Source organism: Vidua macroura, chromosome 5, assembly GCF_024509145.1.
Source record: "Vidua macroura isolate BioBank_ID:100142 chromosome 5, ASM2450914v1, whole genome shotgun sequence".
In the NCBI taxonomy this organism is placed as follows: domain Eukaryota; kingdom Metazoa; phylum Chordata; class Aves; order Passeriformes; family Viduidae; genus Vidua; species Vidua macroura.
Genome location: NC_071575.1, coordinates 44,795,057 through 44,816,490, shown reverse-complemented (window position 1 = coordinate 44,816,490; position 21,434 = coordinate 44,795,057). Strand labels below are relative to the sequence as shown.

The following is a 21,434-nucleotide window of genomic DNA, read 5'->3' as shown; positions in this document are numbered from 1 at the left end:
GGGAATCAGATGCAGGGCAGGAATTTGTAGTTAGAATGTTAGAAAAGAGTATCTAGAGCATCCTATTTTGAAATTAGATCACTTTTCCTTGCATTGGTTCATCCTACTTAGTTATGGAGAAGATAACAATCTATTAACTCTATGGAAATCTTGCCAGAATTTCTAAAGATCTGTAGAGCATACTTCAGTATGTTCCTGATGATTTAATCTCTGCCTCAGCCAGAAAAACTTGTCAACTAATTTACAACAGAACTGCATTTGAAATTAAATATTTTTTATTGAATTGCCACTAAATCTATGTTTTTCAAAATAATAAATTGTGAGCTTTCTTCTCATTGAATCAGTAGGTAATCAAAGTGTGGAGGTTAAATAATTGTTACTGGCACAACAAGAGACCTCTGCCTGAGCAGTGTAGGCACAAGATAACATTTATACTGAAAGTGAGTTTAGGTTCACCATCAAAGTATCATAACATACTCTAGAAATCCATTTGCTTTTTCAAAATCAAGACTTGAGAAAATTTGTCTGTCTGAGAAAATGCTCGTGAATACATAAGTTACTGTGTGTTTTTTTAAAGTTTGTGTCTTAACCCTGAAAAATGGCAATGAATTATCCAGATGTGTGTAAATAAATAGATCTACATAGTTTTGGGATAGAACACTGCTATGATCTTGCAAGCTGCTTTATTACTTTAAAATTAATTTATTTTCTCAGCTGCTTAATCAAATGCTATTTCTAGCCTTGAAACCAGATAGGGGCTGGTGGAAGTTCACATTTATTTGACAGATCTAGTGTTTGTGGCTTTCTAGATGACAAATTAGTCTGACTTCTGCAGTGCTCTGGCGACTGTAGTGATCCAAATATAGTTTCCTGAATTCACAGGACCTTGTTTTTCTTCATGGTCTTCTTTTTTTGAGTCTTTGAAGACATCTGTCTGTAATCTCTCCTACAGGTGTTCAGCTGCAGTCCCATCTATAGAAAGACCACAGAAGGATTTGCCTTGAGCTGGTCTACATCTTACCCATTCACAGTGTGCTAGAGAGCATCTTTCAGAAGTACACTGACTGATATCTACACCTGATATTTGAATTGGTGTAAACAAGCTCTCAAAGGCGTCAGCAATGCTTTAAGATTCCAGCACTCAGGATGTTATTCTGGCTTTTTACACCACCAGGGACAGCTCTAACATGAAAATGCAAAAGTATTCATGTTATGCAGCCATTCAAAAGGAGTGGTGTAAAAAACAAGGGTGTGATACACATTTGCTTTTGTTTGATATTGGCCAATGTTTTGTCTTGCATCCCAGCCTTCTGACACGTGCAGCTATTCACGTGTGCATAGCACTATGGCTATGGCAAAGATGTCTTCTTCATTAAATTAATCCTGATGTTTATATCTGGCAAAGCTGGAAACCTCTTCCAAATTATATTGCATCATGTGTATTTGAGACTTTTTTCCCTTCACATTGTTCCAACGTTATTTTCATAGTTCAATACCTCAGCTGCAGAAGCAAGTAGAAGCTTGGTTTCCACATGTGTCTGTGTCTGCTGTCTGCAGCCCCAACAGGTGAGTAAAACAAAGAGGGTTCTGTAGGAAATCTGTCATGGAAGTTTATGATTATTTTCATATTTTTTAATATATGACAAAATCTTGGTTATTAAACAGATACATTTTATTTTAATATTTCTAAAACTGAGAATCTTGCTAAATTGAAATGCTTCAGAGATGAAACATGTCTGTTACTTTAACTACTATGAACTATTTTAGGTAAAGTTTTTGTTATCAAGCATTTTCCAGTATTTGATTCCAGTAAAGGAATTTTTTGTAAAGAAACCAACATTTTAAAGCTCATCTGAAAAGATATGTGGGTGTGCTCCCTAAAAAAATAAATCTCCTTGGAAGAAGTATTGATATGTGAAATCTGTTGCTTGGATATATTTATTTATGTTGATTCAAGATTTGCTAGGAATGGAAATGAAATATTTAAAAAATGGTAACTAAATCAAAACCAACATTTTGTCAGAAGTGTGAATTTCTTCTTATCACAAAACAATAATAATGCATTTAAAGTTTGCTCTTCAATGGCTTTACCCCTTGGGGCCAAGAAAACATTTGTCCTGTGGTCTACTGTGTGTCAAGGACAAACAGTTGGAAATGGTTGTCTCGGTCTGCTTGAGCCTGTTTCAGAATAAGAGGGTGAAATCTATGGCTCAGCTACTAGTTCTTTGAACAAAAGAGTAGAGAAAATATTCTTAAACTGAAGTGCTCAGCAGTTGTTATGGTGACACATTAAACTAGTCAATTCTGGCTTGGATCCAAAAAGAGTTAAAGATGTAAGGATAGTGAGCTCCCATTTTGGAGCACTTCAAATCAAGCTTTCTGTGATCTGTAGTGGAGAAATAACCTTACAATAAGGATGGGAATTTTCACAGTAAAGCACAATACAAAGTCTACATTGAAGTCACTCATAGGGTAGGAAATGCCAAATTTAAGATGCTTGTGCAAACTTAGTTCCCTTCCTTTGCTGTGCTCTTTGTATGTTTTCCTTTACAGGATCACACTCACCTCATGTAGCAGTTATGCAAAAATTGTTAAATGAGTAATTGAAGTGCTCCAAGGAAAGACCTCTCTTCCAGTACAGCAAGAAAAGTGCAGGATGGGACCAAACAGTGCCTAAACAGTACAGATAGAGCAATCTCCCTTGCACCCTTTGGAGGAAGTTTCTCTATAGCAGAGCTGCTGAGAGCATAGAAGCACCAGGAGCATCTCTGTGACCGTAAGACGTGTATGTATTTTTGCTAGTAATTTTTCAGCGTAAGGTGCATGAAATAGGAAGTAATGTTGCAGACTGGTGTTTTTATGAGAATACTGATACTGAGAATATCAGTTGCAAGCCTATGTGTGAGCACGTACCACAGGGTTTGCTGGGAACCAAGCTTGTCACAGTGAGCAGTAGTTCCTGGAGTAAGCTATCTCTGAAACTGCACCCATCTTTTGCCTTGGGGAGCATAATCTTTTCACTTGAAAGGTAAACTAACATATGAGCACCATGGATAATCATGACTGTAAGTGATTTGAGGAATCCTCTGCAATCCTGTGAGACCAATTCTTAGTTCTCATTTCTGGTGGTCAGTCTGAATGATTGCCCTGGTGAGTTGGATGTATCTCCTTTGACTGGAAAAATCTGTTATCGTAGAAAATGGACTTCTACACAACTGCAGTCACCTCTAAAAATGTGGTTGTTAAGATCAATGGTAAAATAACTGAGGAATAGTCACACCAAAAACTGTAAGCTGCTTGAGAGCAGCAGTAAGTTGCTCCATGTGCTATGCCATAAACCTTGGGACCACGTTAGTGTCTGATCCCATAGTATTACTTCACTAAGCATCATCCTTGTGAAATTGCCATAGAAGTAAGATGGTGGCTCAGGAGGTGGTGGCAGTGGAGTGTCTTCTGCCATTACTTGTACTGTAACTCCTGGATGAGCAGGAGATTTAAACACTCTCATAGGGCATCCTCATGGTAAAAGCATTTCCATGCAGCAATACATGACTTAAAAAGTGAGAAAATATGAAGTGCAATGCAAAGGGAATCCTTGCAGCTCCTGAGCACAGCAAAGTCTACATAGGGAGGAAATGTATTAGGACTTCAGATCCTAAGGGAATCAGTTCTGGTAATGCAAACTACGCATGGCTTTGGTTTTGTAATTCTGGCAGTTATAATTTAGATCCTAGAATATATTGGGCATAATTTCTGTCTAAAATAGAATATTTTGGGGCAAAAAGAGTATGGTTACATGGTATGTCTGAAAGTTGAACTGCTGTCAAAGAAAGAGGGAGGTTGAAAAAGCAGACATCCCTGCAGCTGCATCCTTGACTTTGACGAATCACAGAATGAGCTGAGTTGGAAGGGACCCACAAGAATCATTGAGTCCAATGAGTCCTGGCCCTCCACAGTACCACTCCCAAAAATCACACCATGTGTCTCAGTGTTGTCCCAATGCTTCTTGGACTCTGTCAGGTTTGGTGCTGTGATTGCTTCCCTGGGGACCCAGGGTACTGCTGACTCAAATTCAACTTTTCCTCGACCAGAACCCCCAGGTCCCTTTCCATGGCATTGCTTCTCAGCCCTCATTCCCCAGTCTGTCCATACATCCAGGGCTGCCCTACCCCAGGTGCAGAATCTGGCATTTCCCCTTGTTAAACTTCATACCTTTGATGATTACCCAGCCCTCTCATTTGTTGGGGTCTCTCTAAACCCTTTGTGGCCATCCTGTGAGCCAGTTGCTCACCCATTCATGATGTGTTAATTCAGCCATGTGCTACACATTTTGTCAGAAGGATCTTGTGAGAGACACTATCAAAAATTTTCTTGAAATCCAAAAAGATTACATCAGCTGGTTTGCCTTGATCAATTAGGTGGGGTACCTTGTCATAAAAGGAAATCAGGCTTGATAAGCAGGACTTTTCCCTCATGAAGCCATGGTGGTTCAAAACTGATAACACTCCAGCCCAAAACATGTTATTTCCTCAGTTAGCTTCATCAAATCCTCTCTTCTGAGGTCATATTAAAACACCTGAGAATGTGTGCCCATGGCTGAGCAGGAATCAGTATTCTCCTCTGTTCATACAGGGCAGGAGAGAAAGAGAATGAACAAAGAACTTGACTGTTGCTCTCTGCTGCAGCTCTCTGAGACCAAAGGGAAGGGACAGGACATGGAAAGGGTCGCAGTAAAGCAAAGGACTCAGCCTGAGATCCAGCATCTGGCAGGAAGCCCAAGTTTCAGATTTGTGAGAAACTGTCTGGGGGAGAGAACTATCTTTACATTAGATGTGAAACAGGAGGGCTGGAGGGAGGTTTGGAGAGGAGCCCAAGAATGAGCACAGCCTGCTGCAGTCAACAGCTCCGGTCAGGCCTCCCTTTTTCCACATGAAACTATTTCTATTGTCATTAAGCCTTAAAAAGTCATTGTGTATCTGGATGTGCACATGTGTCTATGCATGTGCTAGCAAAAGTGACATGTTTAGCTTCATATGTGACAACATATGAAGGCAGCTTTGGCAGATTGAATATAAAAATTAACTTGTTCTGTGCTTTTCTTTTTTTTTTTTTTTAAGGAAGGATAAAACAAAACCAGATTGAGCTTTTACACTTAAAGCCCTAAGAAAATCATAAAAGTGAATTATGGGGTGAGAATTACTCTTTAAAGGAAAGCTTTACACTGGAGTAAACTTGGAACATTTATGCATAAAATATTACATATAATGTTTATGTGTATAAAATCTGCTGAACTGGCCATTTTCTGACTATTATATAAACTTCATGCATTTGAGAAAACAGACTTCCTTTCACAAAAAACAATTTGTTCTAGCTTCTATTATAAAGTAATAATCTCTGAGTATCAACACTTGATGCTATTGTCATAAGCTGTCTCCTCTGTGTGCTGTTTGGTTGAGTAATTTTTCTTTTGTAGATTGAGCATAAAGTGCATTGGTCTTGCAAGCTAAAAGCATGACGTAAACGAGGAGAAGGAAAAAGATGAGGCTGGGAAAAGAGCATGTACTCCAAACAAAGGACATAATTTTGGGGTGCAGAACTCTTCAAAACCACTCTGTGTCCAAGTTTAACTTGGTGAGGGAGTCTGGGTGGGGGCAGATATACAGATAGTAAGTTCCAAAACTTAGTCTTGATATAAGGCAAAGCACAGTGTTTAGAGTCAGCCTTCAAGATACCTCAAAAAAGGAAGTGGTTCAGGGTCCCCAGGGAAGGCAGCAAGCAGCAGCACAGAGCTGGTGACCAGAGCAGCACTGGGAAACTTCCCACAGGAGAGACCCCAGGACAGCCACCTGTGCCCCACCCTCCCCTGCACTCTCCATCAGCCATGGGGTGACACCCCCAGGGATGTCCCAGAGGAGTGGTGAGTGGCAGCAACACACCTCAGTATGACCTTGTGGAGCAGAGGGACCTCCTTGGAGACAGTGGATTGACTTTCCAAAGTAACCGGGCTCTTACAAGCACTGGACACAAAACAAGCAAATAGACCTAAACAGATAAATGTCCTCTACTGTCCCTACTAGGAAGAAATGGCAGAGAGTGAAAGAAAATGCAACAATTATTAATGCTTTCACCCAATAATGCTTAGATATGCTCAGATAACATAATGACAAGGTCTTACAAAAGTCAGTGCAATACAGAATAGCCTGTAAATGCATTTATCTGGGAGCAGTAGGCATTTCTTATCCTATCTATAGAAATGTTTGCTGTTTTTGCAAGTTGTCTAGTATTGATCTACTCCACAGCAAACCATGTGAGTTCTCTTCCTGCAAATCCCCCACTTGGAAGTTATGACTAGTTCTTCCAGAAATTATGACAAAATTATCCAAAAAACAGGTGAAGAACAAAGACAGTTCACAGATTTTTAAACTGTAGAACTGTTAATCTTTTCTTGGTCGAAGCTGGGACAGAAACTAAGCATTTCAGTGCCCTCAGAGAAATCCAGCATATATGATCTTCTCTAATTGCCTGCGAGGGAAAAGCTGTGGTTATGAAGCAATCACTGATCTGATCCCATAGTAGCTTTTCCTAAGTTAAAACACTCTGTTTTCTTCTCCTTTGTTAAGTATTGCATTGTTTTAAAGAGTTTCGAAATGTCTTTTCCACAACAAGCATCAACACTGGATTAACAGAATCAAGGTCTATACCCTGAAATGACAGGAATAAAATAGATGAAAGATTTAATTGAATTGCAGATGTTATGTCTAGAAGAGCAAAATATGAAAGTATTTGAGTAGTTTGCCATCTACACTAAGCAAATATTTTAAAAGCAGAATACGTATGGACCATGCAATTATGCAGAATGCAAACATCTGTGTTGAATGTTTCCAGTGGTATCAGGGAATACACATTTTTCTTAGATTGTAGAACTTAGTGGTATCAGTGAAAATAAAATAAAATATCGAATTATATCACTGAAGTCATCAGAAGAATGCAGAAGAAGCTCATTCTTCTTCCTGAGAGACATCTATAATAAATCATTAGTGGTATATTAAAAAATAGATTACAATCATGGCAATAAGTGCTTTTCCTATTCAAGAAAGGAATAAAAAGGGAAGATATTGAATTATGATCTATATGAATCCAGTTATGTGTGCTTATTCAGTCAAAATAGGAAAACATCAAAATAATCTGTATGATGTTCAGTTCCTTGAACTTCACAGAATTTTAAACATTTGTTGGATAGAAAAAGAGAAGAGAATTTTTGAGTATTTGTAATATAGAAACTATAAAATACATTTTCTAGTTTTCTAACACAAGCAATTACTCTGAACAGTGAGAAGTGATGATTGTGTGGAGTTAGAAATATATTATCAAATTTTAACTTCTCAGGTAGGAAGAAATATAGAGTTGTAGATATTATATTAAACCATTCATCTTATCATTCATTTACATTTCAGCTTGCAGCACAGAAGTCTGAATAACTAAGAAGATTTTAATTAAATCAAAGGACAAAGCATGACAATTTAATGACCTTATATAAAGCCTCATATGTTTCCATTAGCCCCAGGAATTTTCTTGAAAGGAAAACAGTGTGAGTTAGATTTTCCAGTCTATGTGGGCTTGGGCAGCCTGTTCCCAAGAGACAAGATTAAGAATCAGGCTTTGTTCCCTATTGCTTAATTCTGGATCAAATAGATACTGCAATTATATTAATTAGGCAAACATCCCAAATCGATTTTTCAAGTTATCTTCTTTGATCGGCAGTGGTAGAGCCTTGCTTAGGCAGTCACATTTTCCTTGAAAATCAATGTGGCAAGTCTTGGTCTTCTCTGGTTTTGAAAACAAAGCAAATGATTATTCATCCCCTCTTTCCTGTTCACAGCAAAACCATCTCTGTGATTTAATTCTAGCTTGGGCTGATAGCACACCAATCTTCTTGACACGCTAAGAGGGAAAGGTATTTGGATCCCTGCTATGGCTTGGCAGGAGCTATTGATGTGATGCCTGCACTTTGTCAGATGGCTCGGGAAATTCCACAGCCGATACTCAAAGCTCCAGTTCAGGCAGGGATTTCCAATCCCTGATAAGTGTGAAGCTCGCGAGAAGTCAGCCACCCTACACGTTCTGCATCTGGTGGCTGTGTCAAGGCTTTCATGGCATATTCTGGGGTCAGAGCTCCTCTTAAATCCACTTAAATCCAGACAGCGTGAGTGGTGAACTGGTGCACAATTTCACTATCTTTCTCTTATTGAAAAGAAGGTTGAGGCCTCTTACTAAATGTGGTGTAGTAGCTGAAGCTGATGTAGAAAATATGACTGAAATACTTGAATACATGGTTATGTATTGAAATTAATAATATGAAGACGATTCAGAAATCATTGCATAAAATTTATTGATTTGCTCTTCTCTTAAAAAAGTTAAAAAATGCAGAAAACGCTGGTACTTGGGAAACTCTTTGAGAAATACTTTATTTACTTAAGAAAAATTAATTACAAATGAGGACCTTGTGAAGTTTTACTATATTTGAAATAGACCTGAAACCGCTACAATTATTGATTATCCTCTAAGTGGATTGATGATCCTCTAAACTTTTGTTTAAACTAATTGTCTGAGGTTTCATCAGGAGAATGTAGGTTGTGTTGTAGAAAAAAATATTCAATTATCAGCATGTCCTAATAGTAAAGGAATAACTATCTGGGTAAGTTTTAGACTCTTCTCTAATAAAAGACTTTAGAAACATGTTTCATAAATTTTTCTCAGATGTGTTCTCTGTCTGTTAGTTCTTCAGCACGGGAGAAAGTTGGATTCAGAACTTGTTTTCCTAGGGCTTCAGGATTCTAAGGGAAAAGATCAATATTATCTAGAAGTCTATATTGGATGGACATAAACATCATTTATACTATTTAAATCTGTTTATATTTTATGAGTTTATCTCAGACATAAAGACAAGGGTTCACATCCAATGATGTTGATTTGAAGAATACTGCTTTATTCTGTTATTTTATTGGCTTATTTAGACTCCACCATGCATTACTCTATTATTTTATTGGGTTATTCAGACTCTCACAATGAATCATTTTCTTAGCTTAAATAATTCAATCCCATCTGGAGCTGGTCAGAATATTTTCAGTGAAGTGAAATATGTCACTTCATCAAAGCCAAAATATTGTATCAACATATCAGTTTTCACAAACATTTCTTGAGAAAGTTTTTGCCTGGGGTTCTCTTGTCACTTACAGCCAGAGGAGAAAGAACTTAAGCCGAAAAGATCAGGTTTTATATCCAGAAACATACATTTCATAACAATTTCCATTTGCAAAAATGTTTGAGGGGTTTATTTTCATTCCTCTGGATAGTGAAAACAAATTCTGAAACCTTGAAATTTAGAGCAAAAATGGAATCCATGTCCTCTGAACAGCTTTAATTACCTCTGAGCATACAAAATGCTTATTCAGTAGCTCATATTTAGGGGATTTAGGTGTACTAAAAGGCAGAAAATCAGGAAACCATAAGAAATGTGGCTGTATATTGATAGCTGGCTTGTTTTTCCTTGGAATGGAATAGTATTTATTTGCCAAGCAACATGTAAACATCACTGAATCTGACTCTTGCCACAAAGATCCCCACAAAGCGTGCATGATAACACACTCTATCTTTCATTCCAAAGTTCAGTAAAGGGCATAGCAAATCCTTCCCAAATTATGTAGGATACAGATTGGATCCTAAGTGTTTAGAGGAACACTCGAAATACGTTTTCTTTAGCTCATTAAAATTTGTGGAACCTTCAGTTATTGTGTCATGGTTAAAACGTTTTGATTGCTCCAAGGGAAGAAGTCCAAAATTGCTTCTACCAGCTGGAACAGGATGCTCCAGTGCACTGATGAAGCTCCATAGCTGCTCCATTGCATGCTGGAAGAAATGGACACTGTATATGACTGCAGGAATGGGGCAGGTACAGCTGTGACATAAACTGCCTTTGTCTTCCCTGACTAATATTTTATAGATATATTTCTGTAATCTCTTCTTGGCCATTAGAAAACGATTGTGCAGTATATATATTTATTTTAATTAGTTATTATGAAACAGGGCAACACCTGTAGCTGGAACACATATGGTGGTATTTTCAAAATGAAGACAAAATATTGTAACACAAAGAAATGCTGAAGTTCTGCCATAAGCTTGTAAAAAAGAGGGAGTTAAAAAAGACTTTCTGAACTGAACCTTGAGAAAGATAATTTTCTTCAAACATGATGGAACCACACGTTAGTGGAGAAGGCTGAAGTCTGTCTTCCATTCCTCACAAAAATGTTCATAGCAGTATTCATGGCCGCACGTGTACAGCAGTGTATGGGTCCTCTCTACATGTACAGACTGGTGTTACCAGGGGTAGGAGCTCCCCCAGGGAAGGCAGTGCTGAGGCTGAGACCCTCCTTGGCAAGGAGGAGCCTTACCAGAATAACACAACCACTGCACCTGCCCTGTCTTCTTCTCCATGGGTGGGTTATACAAGAAACTTCTAAGAGGCAGCAGAACCAACATGTGAGAAGAGGCTGTTAAGGAAAAGATATTCAACAGAGATTGATTTCAGGAAAGGGAGTACTAATGCTGCAGAAAGCCAGATGTGTGACCACATATACACATGTGAGATTGTTCCTCTTATTCTTTAAGAGTGGAGTAATCCTATGTATCAGTAGAGTTCATACTGCAATACAGGCAGTAATTTTTCTCAAGGGAATTGGTTTAATCAGTTTACAGAAATATTAGAACGTAAACTGTGGTTTTTCAGTAACCATTTTTTCATGAAACGTGTTACTGAATGAATTCTCTGAAAAGAAGGAAAAAAATCCACAACTCTGATTTTTGTCCCCTTGCAGTTCACTTTTAACTCTGAAGGTCCATTTTTCTTAAGCTGTTTTTACAGCAGAATTTCAGATTTTAAGGAGTCTGGAAGACCCCATTTTATCTGTACAGCTAATGGCACTATACTGTGATAAGACCTGAAAGTGAGACCTGAAAAACAGAAAGGAGATGAGATTAAGGACTTTATTTCAGTTGGTACATGGATTAGTTTCAATGGATTTATGGCTGTTGTTCGCAATTATGGAGCCAACTGCACTGATGCCTGTGACAGTGATTTAGTGGTTCCTATTGCCAAACCACATCACTGAGAGCTCTGGTAAGGCTTCAGAAGCCTTAGCAGTGAGTGTGCGCACTGTTGGCAGCCTCAGCCTAAAAGCCAAAGATAAACAGAATAAAAACCAATGTACAGCTTTACCTTCTGGCTCTGTAGAAACCAACAACCTTATATTGTGTTTTTGGCCTATCTTCTTAATATGTAGAAATAAGACCACAGCTGTTATTTTGTCTGAGACTTATAGATCTACTGCTGAGTGGGAGGATAATTCTTGTTTCTTACATATGCCACTGCATTTCTTCTGATTGCTTCTTTTTAAACTAAGTTGCTAAAAATACATTTATTTTCTGATTCAAAGCAAAAGTGAACAATGTTCATGAAACACTCCCAAAGAGGAAAAAAGATAAAATCTTGATGCAGCTGGCAGAATATACAAGATAAAGTGTTTTTTAAAATTAATAATTAAGGAAAATATCCTATTTGATAGAATAATTAAATAAAACCCTTTAATACAGCTGATAGTCAATGACTCAGTGAAAAAGGAAACCTGAATTTTAAATATTAAGGAAAACATCTATCTTTGCCTAGATCTGGACATTATTGGTGCTCTCCATAAATCATCCTCTTTTTAATTTAATATGAGCATCTGTAAGGTCCAGAGATAAATTAATTGCTGCCAGATTTAAATAATACGCTTGGTTTCAGGCATTTCCTGGGGATTAATGACAGGTTAGGGGAAGCCAAGGGCCTAAAGTTCAGCCAGAAACCATTAACCTCAGGTTATCATTAACCTCAGGAAACACCCTATGTCTCAGCTGTGTCTGTTCCTACAGAATGGAAGTGAAAAGAGCAATGCCATGTATTTCTTGTAGGGGCTAACGCCATTCCAGTGGGTACATACAGAGAATTTTAACAGCCCATGTTCTACCTGGTCAAATGACATGAAACAAACGAGTGCAACCACTTGGCTTAACACAGCTCCTCCAAAAGGAAGCGTTTCATGCCCTAAATGATATGTTGCATGGATGACACTTTTGGGGGGAGCCGAAACATAAAAACCTGTAAATCCATGGAAACCAAGGTGTGTGTTAGTGTGGGGTTGGTTGACACTTTGAAGTCAACATTTGGCTTGCAAATGCACCTTGGCTGGGTGTGAGGAGCACATCTTCTGGTCTCTTCATTGCTGTCCTCAGCTGTTGTACAGCAGAATTTGGGTACAGGGTAGCAAGCCTCATGTTTCTTAATTTAAGTAGTACAAAATTGTGTCTGGAGGAAAATTCCAGAGTTCCCAATTGAACTTATTAAGAGCCAAGTTTTGACCTACTTTCAGATTGCAGAGACCTCAAGAGACATAGTATCTGGATATAGAAAATAAGAACAATATTTCTAAGTTATTTTACATTTTTCAGCCTGAAGGTTTCCAAGCATTTTATGAGCATTTATTAATTAACACCCACAACATTCCTGCGAGATATGTGTTAGCCTAACACTGTGCTAGTAATGCCATCAGAGATGACACCAGAGGAAATCTGGGGAGGGAGGAAAAAGATAGCACCACACAGGGACTCTGAGAGGGCTCTGAGAATTCCCATTTCTTCCTCATCTCTGCTGTGAACATGGGGCATATTATGGGCTCTGTATACACAGACAGGGGAATTGGGAGCTGGTACTAATGCTGTATGTGAGAGCTTATAAAAGTATCATAGTAACACTATGAGTTACTGTTCTTATTAAAAAGAAGGGAGCAAATTAAATTAATCTGAGCTAATTTCAAAGCACAGCCAGTGTGTGCCAGAGAGAAAGAAGAAACTTTTGGTGAGCCTGTGGTGTTTTTCAGGTGTTGGTCCAATGAGTATTTTGGCTATGGACCAGTTCAGCTAGACTGTAGCAGCTGCTTGCATGTGCAGTGGGCTTTGGATGCATCTTTCTAAGCACCAAATTCACTTACTTAATGTTAACAAGTTAACATTAACATTAAACACTTGTTTAATGAACAAGTGGGTGTCTAGCTTGAGCTAGACATTTAGGCTTCCTCTATAGTTAATATGATGCCTTTCATAGTTTTAAAATATGTCTAAATACTTCCTGACTCTAGACGTGCCCAGCTTTTCACACCAATTTTAGTGTGGGACTCTGAAAGACCATTTTTTTTTTTTTTAGTAGTACAGCATAGTTGGGGTGAATGTGAGAACAGGAGAAAGCCTGGATATTCTCAGTAAGGGGACAGAAAAATGTCCTGCTGGCTAGCAACTATGTGAGCACTGTTGGTTTGGGGACTGGACAAATAATCTATATTTACTCCCAAGCACATATACACCAGGTTGCCTTAGGCAGCAAAAAGGCCACAAGCTCATGTTGGCTTCATGGAAGGAGATGATGGATGAGTGCAGAGAGATACATTGGGAACAACATTTGTAGCACATATTAATCTTACTGCAACTTAGTATGCTGACAGGGCTGCTCTTTGTTTTCTGGTCTGTTCATCTGGGTTTATTTCAATGTTCATTTTTTATGATAGTTTTACATGCACAAATCTGTAGTATTGTACATAGCTAGACAGTCTTGTATCTGCTTTTCATTATTATGCAACTTCTTTAAATGTTACTAAAGTATTTTTAATATATAAATCTTCATCTAGTTTTTGTTTTTGTAGCCTACATGTAACTTTTTATTTTTGCTCTTTGTCTCCTTATCTTCTTATTACCATATTTTATATGCTTCTGTTGCCAGGCTTCTTCAATTCTGCTAGTGTCAAAACCCACTCCTCCTAACCGGTGACAGTTCTGCAGATAACTGCATCACACTTTTTCATGGATTTCAAGTGTTTAAGAGAAATGATGCAGCTGTCTCTGAAAGCACATCAGGTCAAAACTGTGGCCAAACGGCAGCATCATGACAGGAAAAAAGTGTTCCCTGGAAGCTGGTTACTGAGGAATTTTCTAAACTCCAAATATAGAGCACACAACATGTTTCCAAAAGCTGGCAGAAAACAAATGATTAAACTTAACTAAATATCTCTCCTGTTTTTAGTCCACAGTTGGCTGCAAAGAAATGGCATTAGGCCAGCTGGAGGGCTATGGAGGGCTTGAATCTGACTTCCTTGTGGGCTATCAGGATAAGTTATCTCAGGTTTACTAAAGCTTGTAAATCATATTCCCTATGGTTTTGATTTTAGTAAATCTTGCTCTACTTGAGCTTTACTGAATGGAAGGAGAAGAAATTCACACTGCTTTCTGCTTGTATACAAGGAAGGAATGTGAGAACTCCTAGTTATATCAAACACCATCTCCTCCACCTGACCTTTAGTGCTGTTGGAACTGCTCACTTGTGCAGTCCATCCTGTTTTGCACACCACTCATGCAAGTCTTACAGATACAGGTGTTACTAATACAAGACAAATGTCCTCCTGTATTTCCCAGAGTGGATAATACAGTGCTGGTCTTTGAAGGAGAGAGACTTCTTCTCATCTTCTGGAATCCAGACAAAAGCTCTACTGTGTAAGCAAGGTGGGGAGGCTAAGCAAGAAGGCACAAGAGTAGGGACAGTTAACATTTTAATGGTCTTTGGCCACTTTTTTTCCCAAGCCTTGCACTTGGAGGTGGAGTAATAAATGTGCAGTGACACCATCCCTCAGATGAAGTCACCAGCCCAGTCTGGTCCTATACTTCTCCCTCTTTATTCTTTCTCATACAGAAGATTGTTGATATGCCTGACCTTTCAAAAACCCATGCTCTTGTGGATTGGGTCAGATAATTGCCTTTGGGCTGGAGGAGGGTCATGCCTCTGTGGATGGTGTGTCGTGGAAAGAGTTGGATGTCCTTCATTCCCAGAGCCATGGAAAAATAAATCCCTTCTTGAGCAAATGGACAGCAGAGCTACATCTGAAGCAATATTTGTATGAAAATATAAACCTTTCATTGAAGAGAGACACTTCCAAATCCAGCATCTGATTTTTAAATCAAAAAATGGTTAAAACTTTATGGTTATTTTTTTGAGATGATGATTTAGGAATAATTCTATAATTTCTTATTTTAATTCCTTATACCTAAAATGTACGATTTATGTCTACTTTGTATACACACATATATATTATATACATGCAATATGCATTCCCTCTAAAATAACACTCCCAATCATTATGAATTCCTACAACAGCAATAGCATACAGACATACAGCTAAATTAACATATTAGTGAATTTCAGAGATATTGATTCTCAAAAAGGGAAGATACATTGTCATTCATTTTTACCCAGGTCAAACAAGTTATATAAAACACCAAATATAGATTACAAAACTAACCGGATATAAGTAGTCTAGTATTCCAGGTTCATGCATCCTTATTTCAATTGTCTAGAACTAAAAGCAAAAGGATACACTATATCATTAAAAATAAATGGAGGTTATAATTGCTTAAAAGATTATAGCATAAAATTTGCATGACTGATGTGCTGCAAAATACAAGAGGGATTTGCTATACAGAATTTAATGTTGCTTGCTTGAAGGTGCAGCTTGCATTTAGGCATATCAAGAAACAAGATCATTTAATGGTTTATTCATTCTATTTAACAGAATATATCCATGGCCCAGCATCTACACATTCACCTGCTGTCAGCTGCTGTTGAGCACTGTAATGAACAGCTGTGGAAAGGGCAAAAAATGTACAACAACCTCTGGCTATTTGCATTTAAGATATTTAGTTCTGTGTGAAAAGAATGACATGTAATCAACTAGACACATGAGTAAAAATAGAAGACTCCAATTTTGCCTACTATTTTTCTCTTCCCTTAGACATGGTTACAAAATTAATGAATAATTTGCATTTTTACTTTCAGAGCAACGTGCAATTTTTATAGGGCAAAAGGTTAGGTTCCGTCTGTCCTGTTTCCGAGGGGTAATTGGAGAAGGAAAGCTTTTCACAGTGTGCACCATGGGAACAGGGCCTGATCGGTACTGTCAGTACATAAAGTCTCATTAACAGGTTGGTAACAGCGAGCCATGCCCACACGGCAGGGGCAGCACCTCGATAAAGAAGCAGATTGAAATAGCAGTGTAGCAACCACTGGAGCTGTACTGTGTTGGTAATGGCTTCTCTTGAACGAGGTGGGGCACCTATTAAAATCTGCAGGAGGCATTGTGCAGTGACTATCAGAGCATCCCTGTTTGAAATGGGATTGCATTACCTTTCTGGTGAATTCAGATTGTCTAAGCCATCCTTGAAAATGATGGACTCATCCCCCTGAAGGTATTGAGTGACTTCTGAGAGGTTGAAAGTGCTCCAGGCTCCCCTGGATGCCACTGAAACGCGGAAGCCAAACCAGCCCCCCTCAGAAAACAGGAAAACAGGAGACAGAGACGGGCAGGATCCCATCTGCAGTCCTGCTGTAGGAAGCTGAACAAGTAGGTCTGTTCTCAGACAATATTCTCATAGAAGTTGCCAGGCATCCATCAACTGGGAAAATATGAGGTCTCATTTGATACCAATAGCTTTGTTTTCTGCTTTATCCACAAGTCAGAAAATTGCATTTTAAAGCTTATTTACTGGAAACAACAGGAACATTTAGTTCTCCAGTCACAGTCAGTAAAATCTGGCCAAAGGAAATACATCCAAACTTTTCCAAATAATAAACAAAGGTTCTTTAGTTGTATACTTTTAAAATTTCTTCCCAGCTTGAGAGTAGTATATAATAGATGGAAAAAAAGAAAAAGACACTAAGAAAATGGTGTTCCATGAGCTAATTTGCAGGAGACCATATGACTTTGATCGTTGGAAAAATAAAAAGATTACACTGGAAGCTTGCAGATATTAGGTGTAGCTCCTCAAATACATTTGAACCAGTCAAAATGATCACTAAATATTTCTGAGAATCTTCAGTAAAGATATGAGTTATTGCAGAGCATTTATGGCTTTGCTAAGTAGGAAAAGAACCAGTCTGATCTGAGAGTTAAAAGCACCATAAAAAGGTGGAATAGTCATCTTTCTGCAGTCACTTACACCAAAATGGCTTCATTTATAAAAATTAAATTTTTATACAAATCTGGAGTATAGAGAGAAAATCAACTGTTTTGAAAAACAGTTGAAATAATTGTCTCATTAGTTGCTAAAACAGGTTACTCTGAGCATTTTGGTAAAGAGACTCTGCAAGCATGAGCAGAAATGCATGGATTGGAAGGGTGATTGATCTTCAGAATGAGTCGTCACATTTTTCCCAGCCTGTGAACTGTAAAGAGAAAAGTCGGAAAGATTTTTGGCAGACTATCACAAGAACAGGGTCTCTTTCCCTCTGTGGTGTGATGCTGAGTGGAACTGAGTCATAGTGGGTATCAGTCAGTAGCAGTGAGGCTCAGGAAAAAGGGCCAAGAGGGAAGGGGAAAAGAAAGACATCCCATGCAAACACGAGTTCCTTCCTGTGGAGGCTCCATGCACAGCATGAGAGTCCTGCAGCTGGTCCCTGCATTCCCTGCCCATGCACTGACCATTGCACTCTGCTCGTTTCTGAAGCATGGTGACAACCTGAAGTATTTCTTCTGTCAGTGACTGCCTGAGCCAGGTACAGCAGTCACCAGGTCACTGGCATTTTTGTCCTCTGCCTCGTTGCCCCATGCCCAAAGCACATGATCCCAAACTGCGGTTTTAGCATCTGGACATCTTCCTCCTGTCACATGAGCTGACAGACCAGACATATCCCATGTGAGAGAATAAGGTGCTGCCTGGTATGTTAGAAAAAAGATCTATAGGAGGTTGTGTAACATGGGAGGATAATCAGGAGGAAGAATGTAGGAATAGTTGCCTGATACTTTGGCAAATGTGGGCCTGGATCCTGGGGGCTGTGCTGGGGACAGCAGAATGGTGCAAAACCCCCTAAATTCCAGCTCTTTTCTGGGTTGCTTTTGTGTTTGAGAGCAAAGCTAGCCGGCACTTTTTGTTAACTTGGATATCTAACTGTTTATAGAAGCTAACATTTTACCAGTTTTAGCCATTTCTCTAGCTTTTCCATCTTTGTAGCCAGAAATTATCTGAGGCTAATCCTATGGAATATCTGAAGAATATCTGAGCCTGAGAATATATTAATGTGTCAGGATAACAGAAAAAAAGCTAGGCTAGACATTAACTATCTTATATGCAGGAAATTACCACAATTAAATCAAAAGATCTTTTTTAGTGTAAGTAAGGTAATATCAGAAGATATGGATATAGAAGTGACTCACTCAGTAGCCTCATCAGATCAAACAATTTAAACTTCAGATATTCCATAAGATTAGGACAACCCCCAGGATCCAGGCCCACATTCACAACCCTGAGCTCAGAGATGGAAGAAGGCAGAAACTAAATAGTGTTCAGCAATATGAACATTTGCACACAAAACCAGAAACAAACCTGGCCTGTCTTTCAGGCTGAGAAACCTACAAAATCAAAGAAAGAAACTCACATGGAAACTGGAACCATGTTCCAGCCCCAGTGGTTCCTTTGGATGATTTTCCTTTTATGAGCACAAATGCTGGGAAATCGGCCTGGATTTCAGCTGCTGTTCAAGCTATCCATGCTCCTGTTTCTTCAGCTCAGACAATTAATGCTGCTCAAATATCCCTCTTTGAGAGTGCAACTGGTTTCTTGTCTGGGTTACAAATTGGATGTGAGCCGTGTGCCTCATCTCCATTGAAGCCATTCTTCTCTCCATCGCCCTTATGCTCAGGGCCTAGGGAGTTATCAATTGACTGCTAGTGGAGAAACACCCATGTGTGCGGGCCCGCTGCATGCACGGTGCTCCCCTTGTATACCCTGTCACACTCGCCTTTGTTTAAACATTTGTAGACTGAAATGTCCTGTCGAGCCCTGGTCTCTGGGAGAACATATTTGTGAGACAAAGCAATGCTGTGGTCTACCAGGAGGTCTGTGACTCTCTCAGTGAATTATTCACTACTTTGCTGTGGTCTACATGTCAGGTCACCCGTGCTCACAGCGGAGAATGAAGCATTATTCATTATCAACCTTTGGTTTTTCTCTTCTAGGAGGTTGCTCCCCCACCCTTGTTGCCCTTTCAGGTTTTAACAAGACATTGCATTCTTTCAGACTTCCCCTGGGCAGCAGTTTTTTGCACTTGCAGAGGTACGGCAATAATAGAGGGAAAGCCAGAGCAGTTGTAAATTGTAGCAGTTAATGTCAAATTGATGGGGCAGTGATCAAATGAAGTTCATAACCACAGAATGAAACCTGGGGGTGGAATGCTGTTTCAAAGATTGCTAATGACAGGGTTAAAAAAATCATAAAATAGAAAGTTTTTTCCACTGTGAAAGTTTGAAAGAATTTATTTGGCTGACTGTAGGTACTAGCAGTGTTAGGGTCAGGCTTTTATATGACATTTAGCACAATTGCTAATCAATGAGGGGACTGACCAGTCCATTTTGAACTGAGGGAACAACATCTGCACTGTGTTGCTATTCTTGGACACCCTGAGTGCACCTTTAATGATCTTTAGGTCTTCTAATATGGAACTGTTTAATTAGAAACTGCTGATACAAAGGGAGAGCAACTGTTGGCTAAAAAGAGCCATTTTGGGGTTTTCAAATCTGCCTTTTAAGCATCAGCACTCAAGAAACCAAAGCAGTAGGGAATGCCACAACGTTAGCACAAGGGAAAACATTTATAGCTCATCAGAGCTGGACAGTACACAGCTGTATCCCATCTGCACTCTCCAACCACAGTGCTAGAAAAACCTCAGAGAGGAAAAAAGAGGCAAGAACAGGAAAATATCATAAGATAAATGGGCATGGAAAATATTGAAGACATCCCAATGCAATTTACATATGGAAGTGAAAAATTAACAATGCAAAAGAGACATACACTTTTATAGATGGATCCTTCTGTATTTTCAGATTTATTTATTTACTTATTTATTTTTCTGATATCTGCTTCAGTTATTGAGACTAATCTGTCATGTGATTTATTATGCTTTCTTTACCCATTTGTGCATAGCTTAGTCAAGAAAGAGCAAAGCCAGAAAAATTGCTTAGCTTGAAACTGACCTGTTTTCTCCTCATGGCAGAATATGGAAAAGAGAAGAAGCCCATTTGTAAAATTTACTTTTGGTTAGAGAGGCATTAACATTCTCAGATTCACACAGAACTTCCAACCTGGGCTTCCCCGCAAGAGTTGCCAGCCTTGGTCATTAAGGTGTGTTACTCGAGTCTCTGTAAATCCACACCTCACCGAAGTGCGGCTGGTCTCTTTGCACAGTCACCATGTTTGGCAAAGATGCAAGCTCAAAGCAATTTCTGGCATCATTCATTACATTCAGCTGTACAATTTTTGATATGATGGAGGACGTTGCCAAACAGGAATTTTTTTTTTCACTTCCACTTTTCCTGCTATTTCCCTATTTCCCATTCAGAGGCCCAGCTGAGTTTCTGAAGCTGGAAGACACTGGTAGCTAGAAATTCTAGTAACTAGAAAATGGTAAGGTGCTGCTTCACCCTGAAGCTCCCTAATCGCTTTCTTTCCTGATCCCAAAGGCATCAAAAACCTTCATCTTTTGTAGTTTGTGGCCCTTTGAATTGGACAACCATCATACAAATTGCACCCTTCAGTAATGTAGCTTCCAATGTTAAGATTCAGGTCTTTAAAGGTATTCAAGTCTTGAAATATTTTCAAGTCCTTAAAGAATTTGAGGCAAGTTCAGATGCTGCAGACATACCCTTGTGGACTTTGTGTGGACATTGCCTAAGCAGTACTCCTGATAACTTGTCAGCTCCAGAAGGTTCCTGTACAAATTTCATCAAATATTTGTTTTTTAAGCTAGGTCTTAACATAAGGGAAGAAAAAACCACAACCCCACTTTTCTCCATTAGTATGTGGTATTGGACATCTGGCTTTTGTGTTGAGAACATAGTACAGACGTTCTGCTGTGGAGGTCTACTTTGGTTGCTAGCAATCATTTTCAATGCTTATTAAGAAACAGACCATTGTGAGTCAGCAAATAATCCAGGGCCAGGTGAAAGCAGCTGGATGGGAGTGAGCTATATACCATCACTTGAAACAATATAATCAATGCTAAATTAGTTATTGGTCATTTGGCCAGTTTTGTACTGTGGATACACTGTGGAAATGGACTTGGGAGAACCACCGTGTTGAGAGACACAGAGATATGTAACCTGATTGTGATTTTTGGGAATAGAAAATAGCAGATTCCTTTAGTGCATCATCTGGACAATATTCTCTTTCTGGTAAGTAATTTATGCCTTGGCAAAAAATGCTTGAGATCTACAGCATCAATGACAATAGCAAACAGCCTGTTGCACCTTTCCATA

At 38.9% G+C, this 21,434-nt stretch overlaps 1 long non-coding RNA gene across 1 annotated transcript; it reads right to left on the bottom strand.

Annotated features, from left to right (window-relative positions):
- Positions 1 to 759: 759 nt before the first annotated feature.
- On the bottom strand, positions 760 to 5,868 carry LOC128808116 (uncharacterized). Its single transcript, XR_008437376.1, has 3 exons — positions 5,733 to 5,868; positions 1,497 to 1,598; positions 760 to 972 (listed from the first exon to the last, which is right to left on the bottom strand). It is a non-coding gene; the product is annotated as an uncharacterized LOC128808116 (long non-coding RNA).
- Positions 5,869 to 21,434: the final 15,566 nt, after the last annotated feature.